Source organism: Lagenorhynchus albirostris, chromosome 11 (genome assembly GCF_949774975.1).
Source record: "Lagenorhynchus albirostris chromosome 11, mLagAlb1.1, whole genome shotgun sequence".
In the NCBI taxonomy this organism is placed as follows: domain Eukaryota; kingdom Metazoa; phylum Chordata; class Mammalia; order Artiodactyla; family Delphinidae; genus Lagenorhynchus; species Lagenorhynchus albirostris.
In genome coordinates, this window is record NC_083105.1 from 33,918,768 (window position 1) to 33,932,046 (window position 13,279).

Here is a 13,279-nt window from a genome sequence, read left to right on the forward strand (position 1 = left end):
TCTTCTTATCTATATTTCATGTAGAAAGATAAAACTTAAAAAGCATGATATTCACCAGAGAATGAAAGCATTTGGATCATAATGAGAGCAACAGACTTCTTAGTCCAAAAACGATCATTATCAGTGATGGATGCTATAATATTTCTGGTTTGGGCAAGTGGATTGGCATGTAGTCAAAACGATTTTTTAAAAAAAATATTTATTTATTTATTTTTGGCTGCATTGGGTCTTTGTTGCTGCATGCGGGCTTTCTCTAGTTGTGGTGAGTAGGGGCTACCCTTCATTAAGGTAGGCAGGCTTCTCATTGTCATGGCTTCTCTTGTTGCAGAGCACAGGCTCTAGGTGAGCAGGCTTCAGTAGTTGTGGCACATGGGCTCAGTAGTTGTGGCTCATGGGCTCTAGAGTTCAGGCTCAGTAGTTGTGGCACACGGGCTTAGTTGCTCCGCAGCATGTGGGATCTTCCTGGACCAGGGATCGAACCTGTGTCCCCTGTGTTGGCAGGCAGATTCTTAACTCCTGCACCACCAGAGAAGTCCCCAAAACATTTATTGATAACAAAACTGTATTAAATGTTTATTGATTTTTGCATGTTTGTTTGGTACAGTTCATATTTGTTGAAGCCAAACATCTATAAATGACCTAATAATAAATGCACGGGTGTGGAGAAGATAAAATACAAAGGAAAATAAATGCAAAGGACTGAATTTTTATGTTGAATGTTCATACGTTGAAATCCTAATCCAAATGTGATGGTATTAGGGGAGTGGGTGGTGACTAGGTCATGAGGGTGAGCCCTCATGAATGATATTACTGCCCTTTATAAAAGAGACCCCAGAGAACTCCCTTCCCCCTTCCACCACGTGAGGACACAGGAGAAGAAGACCATCTATGAACCAGGAAGCAGGCTATCACCAGACAATGAATCTGCCAGCCTTGATCTTGGACTTCCTAGACTCCAGAAATATGAGAAATAAATGCTGTTGTTTAAGCCACACAGTCTATGGTGTGTTTGTTATAGTAGCCTAAACAGAATAAGACAATAAGGTATTTACAGAGATTACCAAGTAGCCAAAAAATAAGTGGTCAACAAAGAGCCATTTAATAATGTTTATACGATAAATACTGCTAAACTGAGTCATCATAGCCCAAAATACATGGGCCAGTTGGACAGTGTCCTCAAGATACTTTAGTTGTACAGCTAGCAAGCTTCCATACTGGGACTTACTCAATTTGACAGATTTTGGGCTAGGTTGCTAGTTTCGAGGAGAAATCATGAGTTTGCAAGTTTATACAGAATTAGGATGTAAAAATGAACTCTCTACTCCAGTAAAGACATTAAAAAAAAAAAAGAACTCTCTTAGGAAAGAGGAAACCTAGAATTGACATTTTTTCTTCAGATGTCATCTGAAAAGCATCTTCAAGGATTTTTCAGAACTGAAATTCTTTCTTGTATACATGACACTGAAACAGCTTAGACTTGAGTGACAGTAGAAGAACTTGGAATGAAAAAAATGGGCAATGTTCTTTGTTCATCGAATAGAGACATAAGTCAAAAACAATCCCGCAATAATTCACTACTGTAAACACCATGTGGAAGCATTCCCACAATGAAGAAATTATAGTTCAATATAATCAAAAACCATTTGCTCTAAGTAATAAACAAAATGAAAAGATAGCAACTTGAGGTGGGCTTGTTATAAACTGGAGTTGAATTTGACCTGATAGAAGATAATGGACATCTGCATCAGACAAACTTGGTTTTTCATCTGTGTGGTGTTGGGCAAAATATGTAGTCTTAAAGCACCGTTTTGTGCATCAGTTAAATAATTCTAACAATATTTGCCTTAAAGTGTTGTTGTAAAGATCATAAACCACTGTAAATGGTCTAGCATAATTTTGGCACAGAGGGGACTCCATGGGTATTTGTTGTTTTTGTGGAGCAGTATTTTAACACAATTCATATATAACAGTGGGAACCAAGGGTCCCCAACAAGAAAAATTAAATTGGAGCAATATTCCTTTTACCTGGTAATTAGAGGCTGGTCGTGTGACCCAGGTATAACTAAGTGGATGCCCCTGTTCTATATTTGAATTTTGCAAGAGGGAAGAAAAGGTGTAAGTCAGAGATATTTGCAAAGCACAGTGGTTCTCAACTGGGGCCCTTTTTGTCTGGAGAAATTTTTGACGTCAAGATTTGGGAAGGGCTACTGGCATCTAGTGGGCGGAAGCCAGAGACGCTGCTAAGCATCCTACAATTCACCAGAAAGCCCCACAAATCAAAGTCTGATCCAAAATGTCAATCATGCTGAGGTTGAGCAGCCCTGGAATAGCACCAGTGGCAGAGTGGACAATGCAGTATCATAGCAGTCAGTGTCAGGAGGCGATAAGGAATGTCTAGCTGTCTGGCCAAGATTCAGTGTCCTGAGCTGATGTCTTCTGTGACAACCTTTTGGCATCTTGACTATGCCGTGTCTCCTGGACTGCCTGCTTGATCTCAGCACCTTTGTTTCCTATATAATTTTGTAAGCTACATGACACACTCTTCCAATAAATTCCCTTAATGCTTAAGTTAATTAAATTTCATGTTAGCCATCAAGAAAACCTGATTAGTAGAGACAGTCTGTCAATAGCATTTAGCATTATTATTATCATGAGTAATTTCATTATTAATAATAAAGTCATTAGAAGGAGGGAGGATCTAAGCTACTTTTTAACAGTACCAATAGCTACCATTAGTAAATACTTAAACTTGGCTAGGGAGTATACACATAATATTCAGTTTATTCCTTAAAGCCACTTTAAGCATTAATGTCTCTCTTTAAAAAATGATGACACCGAGGCAACACAAAATCATCCAGCTAATAAGTATCAGACCCAAGTTACAAATTCAGATCTTTTCAACTATAAAGCAGTTTTTCATTTAGCAGTTCGACTTTTCACACACACACACACACACACACACACACACACACACACACACACATTATATAACACGCCATCACACTCTCTTCACAAACTACCAGTGGCTTTCCAGGTGTCAATACAGCCATTTTGACTACTTCCTCCTTCTGTTTGGTCTCCTCCTCTATCTACCTCTTTTCTAATTAGCAGCCCCTTCTATCCAACTCTTGAAATTCAGTGTTCATGTGGTCTTCATCTTTGTGCCTTCTCCTCTCATGCCACACACTCTCTGGATAATCTCATCTATGCTCTATGTCATGTCATGATGCTTTACAAGTTTAATTTATATCAGTATTCATTATTTAATCAAGAGTTATATAGAAATACTTTAAATATCACAATTAAATATAAAAACATTCAGATATCCATCTGGCTACTAATCAGGTAATTTAAAGAAGAATTCCACCAAATTTTAGAAACAAAATTATCTGAAAAAACACTTGCCTCTAGGGTTCTATCTTATCAATAGAAACTCTATCATTCATTTCCTCCAAGGTTGGGCTTAGAGTTTGTTATAAAATGTTCTATGCATCTCCAGCAATAGAAGAGCACAATATGAGACCATTCAAATTAAGTCATCCCAGGCTCCAGTTTACAGGTGGAGGGAATGGTTTTATTTCCTGGCCGGCATTCTTTTTTCCTGCCATGAAACCAAAATTAGTTATTATTACTGAAGGATAGAAAACCAGAAAGCCTGCTCAAGTTGTCAGAGAATCCTGATCTTTTGTACTGTGATTATAGCTACACAGTGAGAACTAGCAAACCTGTAGAGAATTAGATATTCTTTTTATTTGCTGGTCTGCAGCAGTTTCTCAGAGAGTGGACAGCAGTAGGGTAGAAAAATTCTCTCTCCCTTCATACTATGATTAGCAATAGTTACTCCATGATAAAAGAAGAGCTAGGTTTCTAAAACAGCAGTTCTGTATCACATGGCTTTATAAGTTTAAGTTTACACATTGCCATTTTCCCGAAGGCAAGCTATAATAGTACCAGCAAGGCCAGGTCAGAAGCGGAATCTGGTCTCAACCACACAGCTCTAGAAATTGGTTTTGAGCCCAGATCACTAATCCATATTTTTCATCCTTTCAGTAAATTCCTCTTTTTGAGTACCTGCTGTCCACATTTGCAAGACGACCTCAGTCAGGCCTTCTCATTTCATCAAAGATATTTTAATAATGTTGAACTTCAAAAGGAAAGGGGCCAGGCTCTATATTGCTTTGCTTTGAATAAAAAGTATCTGTTCAAATTAATTCTGATATACCCCCTACCAGAAACTGAAATGGCTCACAACTTTTGAGTCAGTTTATCTCACTTGGCAATCAATCATAATACAAAACATCTGTTTATAGAAAATAGTTCTGTTGAGGGTTTAATAAATAATAGTGGATAGAATTATGATCCTTGATTGATATTTTCCATGAGCTTTGGTTATATGAAAGAGATAGGCCTGTGAATAATATACTCAAAAATAAACTCTATCTTCATAAATATTTAAATTCATTTTCACCGAGTTATTAAAAATAGGTTGAAATATGTTATTTTACATGGATTTCATCTGGATTCTGATACTATTTAGGGATAAAAAAAGAATGACATTTGTGTTTAATATCTAGGGTACCACATGATGTGAAAAGATGTCATGTTGTAACATTTATAATTTCATACTTTATCTGAATACAAATTGGGTTTTTCAGATTCAGCTGGCATTGTGAGATATAGGGCCAGATATAATCACAATATGAACATTTCTTATATGCTCAGTACTATAATTATAAATGCACCATCTTTTTTCCATTTTTTATGGAATTACACAAAATACATTTAATCAGAATTCCTGTATTTGTAAGGCAAACATATAGCACTGCTACAAATGGTGAATTCATCTGTGTGAACTCACAATTTTTTATGTATTACAATTATATCTTAGTATATCTGATGTATAATATGCTTATAATTTCATACATCTTATTACTTTGACCTTGCCTTGATCACACTTCCCTTTTGATAGTTGACTTTGGAGTGGTCACAGGCACTATTTTGGATCTGGATAAAGGGAAATGAGTTGAATTGACAGTTAATTGAGTTTGGTAGGATATTATTATTTGATTTATAGTCATTTCTATGTATAATTAAGTTCTTGCCAGCCACAGTTAGAATGACCTTCAAAAAGACTTCCATCACTTGCCACATTGACTTACCAGGTGCAAATCATGGACTTATAAAGGTGCCTGCCAGAGGCAATATTACAGTATGACTATGTCCTTTACCTCCTAACACCAGATACATGTGGATGGTAAAGGAGAAACAAAATTTGAAATACACAGAACCAGAACTATAACTAGTTTGTGGAAAATTCTTCTAGTCATTATATGTGCAAATATTAAGCAGTAGATTTTAGTTGCTTCAATGCCTAGCAAAAACAGAAGTCCTCTTTTGTCAGGAGTATATTCACTCAAGCAGCAAATTATATGTGCACCTTCTTTTTTTTGCTGTACGCGGGCCTCTCACTGTTGTGGCCTCTCCTATTCTGGAGCACAGGCTCCGGACGCGCAGGCTCAGCGGCCATGGCTCACGGGCCCAGCTGCTCCGCGGCATGTGGGATCTTCCCGGACCGGGGCACAAACCTGTGTCCCCTGCATCGGCAGCTGGACTCTCAACCACTGCGCCACCAGGGAAGCCCTGCACCCTCTTTTTTAATGGGAATTGTACAAAATTATCAGAGTTATTGTGTTTTGGGGGTGGGTGCAGACTGACAGCAGCACTACAAAGCTTAAGTACATCTGGATGTGAACCTTCATGTTTTATGTATAGGAATCATGTCTTAACCTATCTAACACATTTTGTCTTGATAAAGTCTAGCAGTTTCAGATAAAATGATGTTGAAAACTGACACGAATGCAGCAAACAGCCTGAAGAAACAAGTGTTCCAGTGATGAGACTCCTACACATTTGTCAATAATTCAAAATATGTAGTATAAACAAATGTTTACAAAACTGAGTAGCTCAATACCACAGAGAGACAATTAGACCATGCATTTGAAGTGTTCGTGGGTAGACCTTAATTTCAGATTAATTTTTTACAGAATTATTAATCTTGCCAAAATTTAAGTATGACAGAAGATATTCTAGTGAAAGCCAGACATGTACACTGAAAGAAAAAAAAAAGGACCAGCAGAGTTTCAAAATGTCATAACTATTTTATTACATTATAATGCATCTTAAAACTCTGATGGTTAAAATTACAAAAAAATGTTTCTAAATTCTCTATCATGAAAAATGAAATTTGGTTAACTAATTAGAAGAAAGACTAAATTATCTTTATATTGACCCTATAGAAAAAGATGTTTCAAAATATGGCTATATGAAGAGATAATTAAAGTCTATGCTAGAAAAATAAAAAAACAAAGTAGATACAGATGAATATTCCATAATATTATATAATAATACACAATTTAACAAAATATATTGTACTATTTTTGTATTTAAAACTTCTGTAATATTTTTGCATGTGCATAAATGAATGTAGTCTCCTGAGAATCTAATAATAATTATTACTAATAACATTTCTGTCCATAGCCTAAGCAACAAAGTCCAAGTAAGTGATCTGTTTATGATGTCACAGTTAAAACAGGGAAAATTCATTTAGTGTTATAAGTATCATATTCTCCATCCAGATCTCATTACTTTTCTTTGTCAATAATATTCTCCACAGATTCTCAGTAATACTATTTAATAGGTGTAGCTTAATAATTCCAGTACAGTTTTTAGAAATGCTTTGCTGGACTCTTGCATTACAAAGGATATATATTTATCATGGGCTGAATGATGGCCTCCAGCTTCTGTCTTCCAATTGCTTAGTCCAAAATCCTTGGCAAAATTCTTTACCCATCTCTTATTCTCATTCCTTTATCTGGTCCATCTGCAAGTACTACTACTACCTCTACCTTCAAAATATATTCAGAATCTAGCCATTTCTTACCACCTCACTGCTATCTTCCTAATCTAATCCACCATCATCCCTCATCTGGATTATTCTGTAGCTTCCTAATTGATGAGGCTTCTTCCACCTTTGTCCTCCTTTCCTCCCCTCAGTCTATTATCAATACAATAGCTAGAGTAATTCTGTTAAAAGTTAGATCATGCCACTCTTATGTTCAAATGATTCCAATGCTTTTCCCTCTTATTCTGAATAAAAACCTAAATTCTGACACAATTTACAAGGCCCTGTGTGATCTGATCCCTGCAAACCCTGTATTTCTCTCACCTCATCTTCTACTATTCTCACCTCCTTTCCTCTTCTCCAGTCATGCTGACATCTCAGAGAACACCACTTTCTTGCCTCAAAGATATTTCCTTTGCCAGAAATTCTCTTTGCCTTATACTTGCTTGGCTCTAGTTCCTTCAGGACTTTACTCTCGAATCCACTTTCTCAGTGAGCTCTTCTTGGGGAACATCTACATTTTCAGCTCTCAGATACTGTACCTCTAACCCCCCTCCTTGCTTTATTATTCCCTATAGTATTTATCAGTATCAAATGTAGTATACTTTGAACTTATTACTATCATTTGTTTTCTTCACATGCCCACCTAGAACGTGAGCCTCATAAAAGCAGGGATTTTTAGTGTTTTGTTTGTAACTAAATCAGCAGTGTCCATAAAACTGCCCTGCATGAGGTCACTGAACAATAAATATTTAATTTCTTATTAACGTAAAGTCAACTTCTCTCAGTGATTTTTAGAAAGTGGTCTGCCTATGAGACTTTTGTTGTATCTTATCAATCCACTTTCAAACATGTATTACCACTGCTGCTGTTTCTGGTCTTGGCTTTCTCATCTCTCTGCAGAATTACTGCATGCAGCAGCCTGTAAGTTGTCTCCCTGCTTTTCACAATGTAGCCAGTGTGCTCTTTAGTGAAAGCAAATCTGGTCATGTCCATCCTACTAAATATTCTTCAGTGGTTTTAATCCTGTGTTCTCACTATAAGGTCACTAGTTTCCCTCCCATTCAAGGAGGAATATTGAAAAGATGTAAATAGGAATAATGTATTATGGTATGGGATGAACTTGGATCTACATAAAATTACTGAAAAAGGAATTATTTACAAATTTTATTACTGTAGTTCTTGTTAGTACAAAATGTTTATGACATATGTCATAATTCATGGCAAGTTACAAATGTGTAGAGAAAATAACATTGAGAACTGTGGTCTTAATAACTCAAAGGAAAGAAAATGCTTTCTATTGCTTTTCTTTTTGTGGAGTTGAATGACTTGAATCATTTCTGTTTTCCATGCATGATGTTTTGACCAGCTGCAGGAGTTAGGGGTGTAACCTGTGGTCTTGGATCAACTTAAAAGTAATTAACTTTTTAAAATACCTGCAATCTTAATTTTATTTCATTTTGAAATACCTGCAAGCTAAGCAACACAGGTGATTCATATTTTTGACTGATTACGTGGTTTACACCTAATCCCTTCTAAATTTGTCAAACTGCAAACTTAATGTATGGGAATGCTATGTAATTTTTAAATTTTATATAGTAAAGATCCCAGAGCTAGAACCTAAGCTGTATCTATACTGAATATTTAGGTGATTCTGGGTAGATATAAGTAGCCCTGGGTAGTTTCATTGGCAGGGATTTTATTTGCCTGTGAACACTGTGAGATAGTTAAAAACTGGAAAGAAAGTGCTTTGGGACTTGAATAAAAGACAGTACAAAGATCTTGATAGAAAGATCTTGATAATGTGAGATGTCTATTTTGCAGATAAATTTCAGATTTGGAAAAGGTTGTTTTTCCTCATGTCAGTATAGAGAATATAGCATAGGGGAGGAATATCTTTATTAGTGTGGGTAAAGAGAGCATGCATTGGGCAAATACTGTTTGCCTGTTGAACACTGCTCCCTATTCCAGAAGGAACTCTCCCCTTTCTGGTGGGAATAGCTCCTCCTCCACTCCATCCTCAGGTAGTACTGGGATATTTCCATCATGGAAACCCAACCCATTATCCACAGGAATGGGTACAGACTCATGTCAGGTCAATCAACATTTTTCCCCAAGGATTTTTGTAATTAGAATTAAAGAAAAAAGGGCCGTTACTCTCTGATGGTGAAATGAATGAAATTCCTAGAGCTGCCAGGTAAAAGTCTCTGATGTCTTAAAAGAATTAGCTTTGTTAAGATAAAGCCAACCTACAGAGAAAGAAAAGAAAAAGAAAGAAGGAGAAAACGTGTGAAAGAGAAAGACTGGATGATGGTGGCATTAGAGTTCTCTTAATTGTTTCAGTTTTAGCACAATCTCTGGCTTTCTTGTAGTTCTGGGTTTTTTTTTAAGGAAGCCAGTGATCTTTCTTTTTTTTTTCTGAGCTGATTTTAATTGAGTTTCTGATGCTTTTACCAGTAGAGGTCTAACCAATACAAGGTCTAACTAACATGATTATTCTTCCTCCAGAATAATGGAGAGGAGAAAACAGAATGCAAACCAGAATAGATGGTAAGAGCTCATAATAGGCAGAGTTTCAGGGTACAGGCGTCTGGATTTGTTACCATAAACTTTTGATGACTCCAATTTATTTTTCTCTTTATTTTATTTCATTGTTAATGCCTTGATAAATTTTTCAGATTTTGAGTATATATTCTTTTCGGGTCCTTGAAGACATGGTATTGGTAATGACTCCTAAGAATAACAATTCTACTCATTTTCCTTTTACTTGTAGAGGTAGAAGATGAGGGGAATTTCACCTTCTAGGACAAATTTGAGATGAAAAGAGGAATTCTTGATTTAAGGAATATAAGAACAGAATTCTGAGGCAGATTTCTTGGGAGCAGAAATAGTAGGAAAGGTCAAAGTAACCTTGAACCTGAAATAGTTAAACAAATATTGATATCATAATTGTAGCAAAAACAAGATTATAGACTTGGCTTGAGATTTTCCATAATAAATTTGAGTTGTCCAGCTCATAATAGAATAGTTCTTATATTGAATAATGCAGCTAAAAGTTAGGTGAGTATAAGTCTGTAACCCAGAGTATAACGTCCTCTGGGTTCCTTTCAGGCTTGTAAGAGTGCACATGGTTTAGTGAATATTTATACATCTCTACTCATTTCTTTGCAGTCATGACTATGATAAATTGGGAAAATAGTGATTCCTAGTGATTCAGACTTAGTTCTAGAGTTCTAATGACATGAATTTTAGTATGGACTTTTAAGAGACTGCACATGATATTCTTGTAGGCATGAGTGGTGAGGGAAAGTGATGAGGTTGGAAGAAAACAGGTTCTGGAGTCAGTTTGCCTTAGTTAGAGTCCTGGCTCAGCTACTTACTAATGGTACAACTTTGGGAAAGTTACCTAAATTCTGTGTGACTCAGTTTTCTAATCTGTAAAATGGGGATGACAATATTACATCCTCATGGGTTGTTGTGGTGATTAAGTAAAGCAACACATAGGGTTCTTGGAGCTGTTTTCAACACATAGAGAGTTCAAACCATATTTGACAATAAAATACTCAGATGGACTTAATGCCCAGATCCCAATAGTGTTAAATCTATGTGAAAGGTTTGTTTCTTGACCAAGATATATAATGATAAATAGGGCTGGATACAGATAATATGTTAATTGAAAATTATTGATGAGAAAACACTGGGAATATCATTGACATACAAAATTGAAGATACTGACTGCAAGATAACCCTAGGTGGTTAAAACTACAGGGGGAAAAATCTGAGAATGTGATATTTAAAATAGAAATTTTTCCAACACAAAGTAAAAGAATGAATTATTTTTAAAAATCTTTACAAGTTCAATATTGAAAAGGTGCAAATAAATAAAAGTATATGTAGGAAAGATTTAAGGAAGAGTTTTGGTCGACTGCAAATATAATGAGTCAGTGACATAGTGAAGATGTCCACCAAACTAACTAATAGCATAGATACAGTGTCCAGAACATGGGAGGTAAGAGTTTTGCTTTACTCTGCTTGTCAGGCCACATCTAGAATAATACACACAGTTCTTTAAGAGAAATACATTTGAAAACCATGATATATAAGGGAGTCCTATAAAAATTAAAGAAGTTTAGCTTTGCAAAAAAGAGATTTCAGGGTAAAATGATATTTGCCTAACTTAAAGAACTCTAAATTAAATAACAATTAGACTTATTTTATGCAGCTCTCGAAAGCATATTTTATATATGATTAATGAATGAGGCTTAGGGGAAAGTATTTTCCATTTTAATATGTCAATTTCTGTCTTCTCAAATGCCACCCAGTTTCTAAACCAATGTTGTTTAAGTCAGAAAGTGTATTAAGACTTCTGCTTGAATGACGAGTGCATTCTAGAATAGTGAGCCTACCATATTCTTTTAAGTGTCTGGCACACCTGACATGAGCTCTGAGTAATTTTATGCCCTCCTAGTGGTTTTTCAGGGAACCCAGTGTCTATTCTGTCTTTTGGTAACAATACCTTGATGTACCTTTGACTTACCCCTCCCACAGTCTCAATTCGCTGTGCTTTTTATGAGGCCGACTCAACAACATACCCTGGGTATGGGCACTGTGATTGGCTTAGGAATGATCATATGTCCCAATTTTGTCCAGTAACACTTAGACACAGAATATTATGTTTGAATTGCTGGAAGAAGATAATTGTGTCCTCCTTAACTCTCCCCCACCCCCATCACACACATACACACAAAATGTACTTGTCTGGGAAGCTACTGTCTTTTCATTAAATCTTTGACAGAAGCCAACAAGAAAGAGAGCAGAATTAAGACGTTTTCTTAGAGTGGGTCCTAGTAATATAATTTGAAACTCTGGTACTAGTATAACCATGGATATTTAACTTTTGTGAGCCAACAAATTCCCTTTTTTATTTATTTTTAAATTTGCTTAAACTTATATGTTGAAATAATTATAAATTCACATAAAATTGTAAAAATTGTACAGAGAGATTCCTTGTACCCATCACCCAGCTTCTCTCAATGGTGACATCTTACATAATTATAGTGCATTATCAAAACCAGGAAATTGACTGGTATAGTAGAATTAACCGAACTATACACCTTGCTCAAATTTACTGTATTTTGCATGCACTCATTATTTTATGCTGTTGTGTGTAAGGCTATGATATTTTTCCATATGTATAGATTTATATAACCATCATTATAATCAACATAAAGAACCATCATTACATCCCTACAAAGCGAATCTCTCATGCTGCCTCCTTTCTAATCATGCTTTTAACCCATGGCAACCACTTGTGCATTCTCTTTCTCTATAATTTTATCATTCTGAGAACATTATATAAATGGAATCAGACAGTATGTAACTTTTTGAGATCGGTTCCCCTTTTATTAAAGCCTTTTGAGATTAGATCCCTTTTGCATTAAATATTTATTATTTATTTAGGTCTTGTGTCACTTCCATCTATGTTCCAGTTGCATTAATCCTCAAGGCAGAATTTCTTTTTTAAACCTCTATTGTGTTTGCTCATTCAGTGTAACTGAAATTCCTGCTCTGCTTCTTTAGTTAGCTTCAGTCTCCCCACCGGAAATGAAATCTTACCCCAAAATCCAGCTGTGTGTCTGAGATCTCAACTGGCTTGGCTCTTCCCCGCTCCTGCCTCCCCCTTAGGAGCTGCAGCTCTCAAACATCCAACCAGTGCATGGAATCCTAGAAAGTCGTAGGCCAGTTGTCAGGTTAACACTGTCACTTTTCAAAGTTCAATTTTGGCAACTCTTAGTAAAGTATGATTTCTGAATTTTTGAATAGATTCTTTCCACAAGAAGAAATAGGAAAACTTAATTGAATAGCCCTATATCTGTTAATGAAAAATGAATTCAAACATAAAAGCAAATCCCAGGGTCATATCCCATCCCCAGTAAATATTATTAAACATATAAGAAAGAGATAGGAGGAGGGAACATTTTCCAACTTGTCTATAACATCAACACAAACTTGATAATGAATTCTAAAAGCGACATTATAAAAAATATTATGGAGTCATATTCCTTGTGAATATAGATGCAAAAATATTTAACAAAATAGCAAATTGAATCCAGCAATATTTATATACATACACAAAAATATATCATGAACAGGTTAGATATGTTCCATCAATATAAAGTTGGTTTAATATTTGAAAATCAATCAAACAAACTCACTACGTTAACATAACAAAAAGTAAAATACATGAGCATCTTGATAGATACAGAAAAAGTATTGAAAAAACATTCAGCTGCCATTCATGATAAATGTACTCAGTATACAAGGAAGAGAAAGAAAGATTTTCAATCTCATAAGGGACATTTATGAAAAACCTATAGT

At 35.6% G+C, this 13,279-nt stretch overlaps 1 protein-coding gene across 1 annotated transcript in view; it reads right to left on the reverse strand.

Moving 5' to 3' along the window:
- Positions 1 to 13,279, reverse strand: part of NTS (neurotensin) — a 400,777-nt gene that overhangs the window by 146,864 nt on the left and 240,634 nt on the right. Inside the window, exon 2 of the mRNA XM_060165523.1 lies at positions 12,518 to 12,625. The gene's annotated coding sequence lies outside the window, so the exon portion shown is untranslated. The remainder of the gene's footprint in view (positions 1 to 12,517; positions 12,626 to 13,279) is intronic.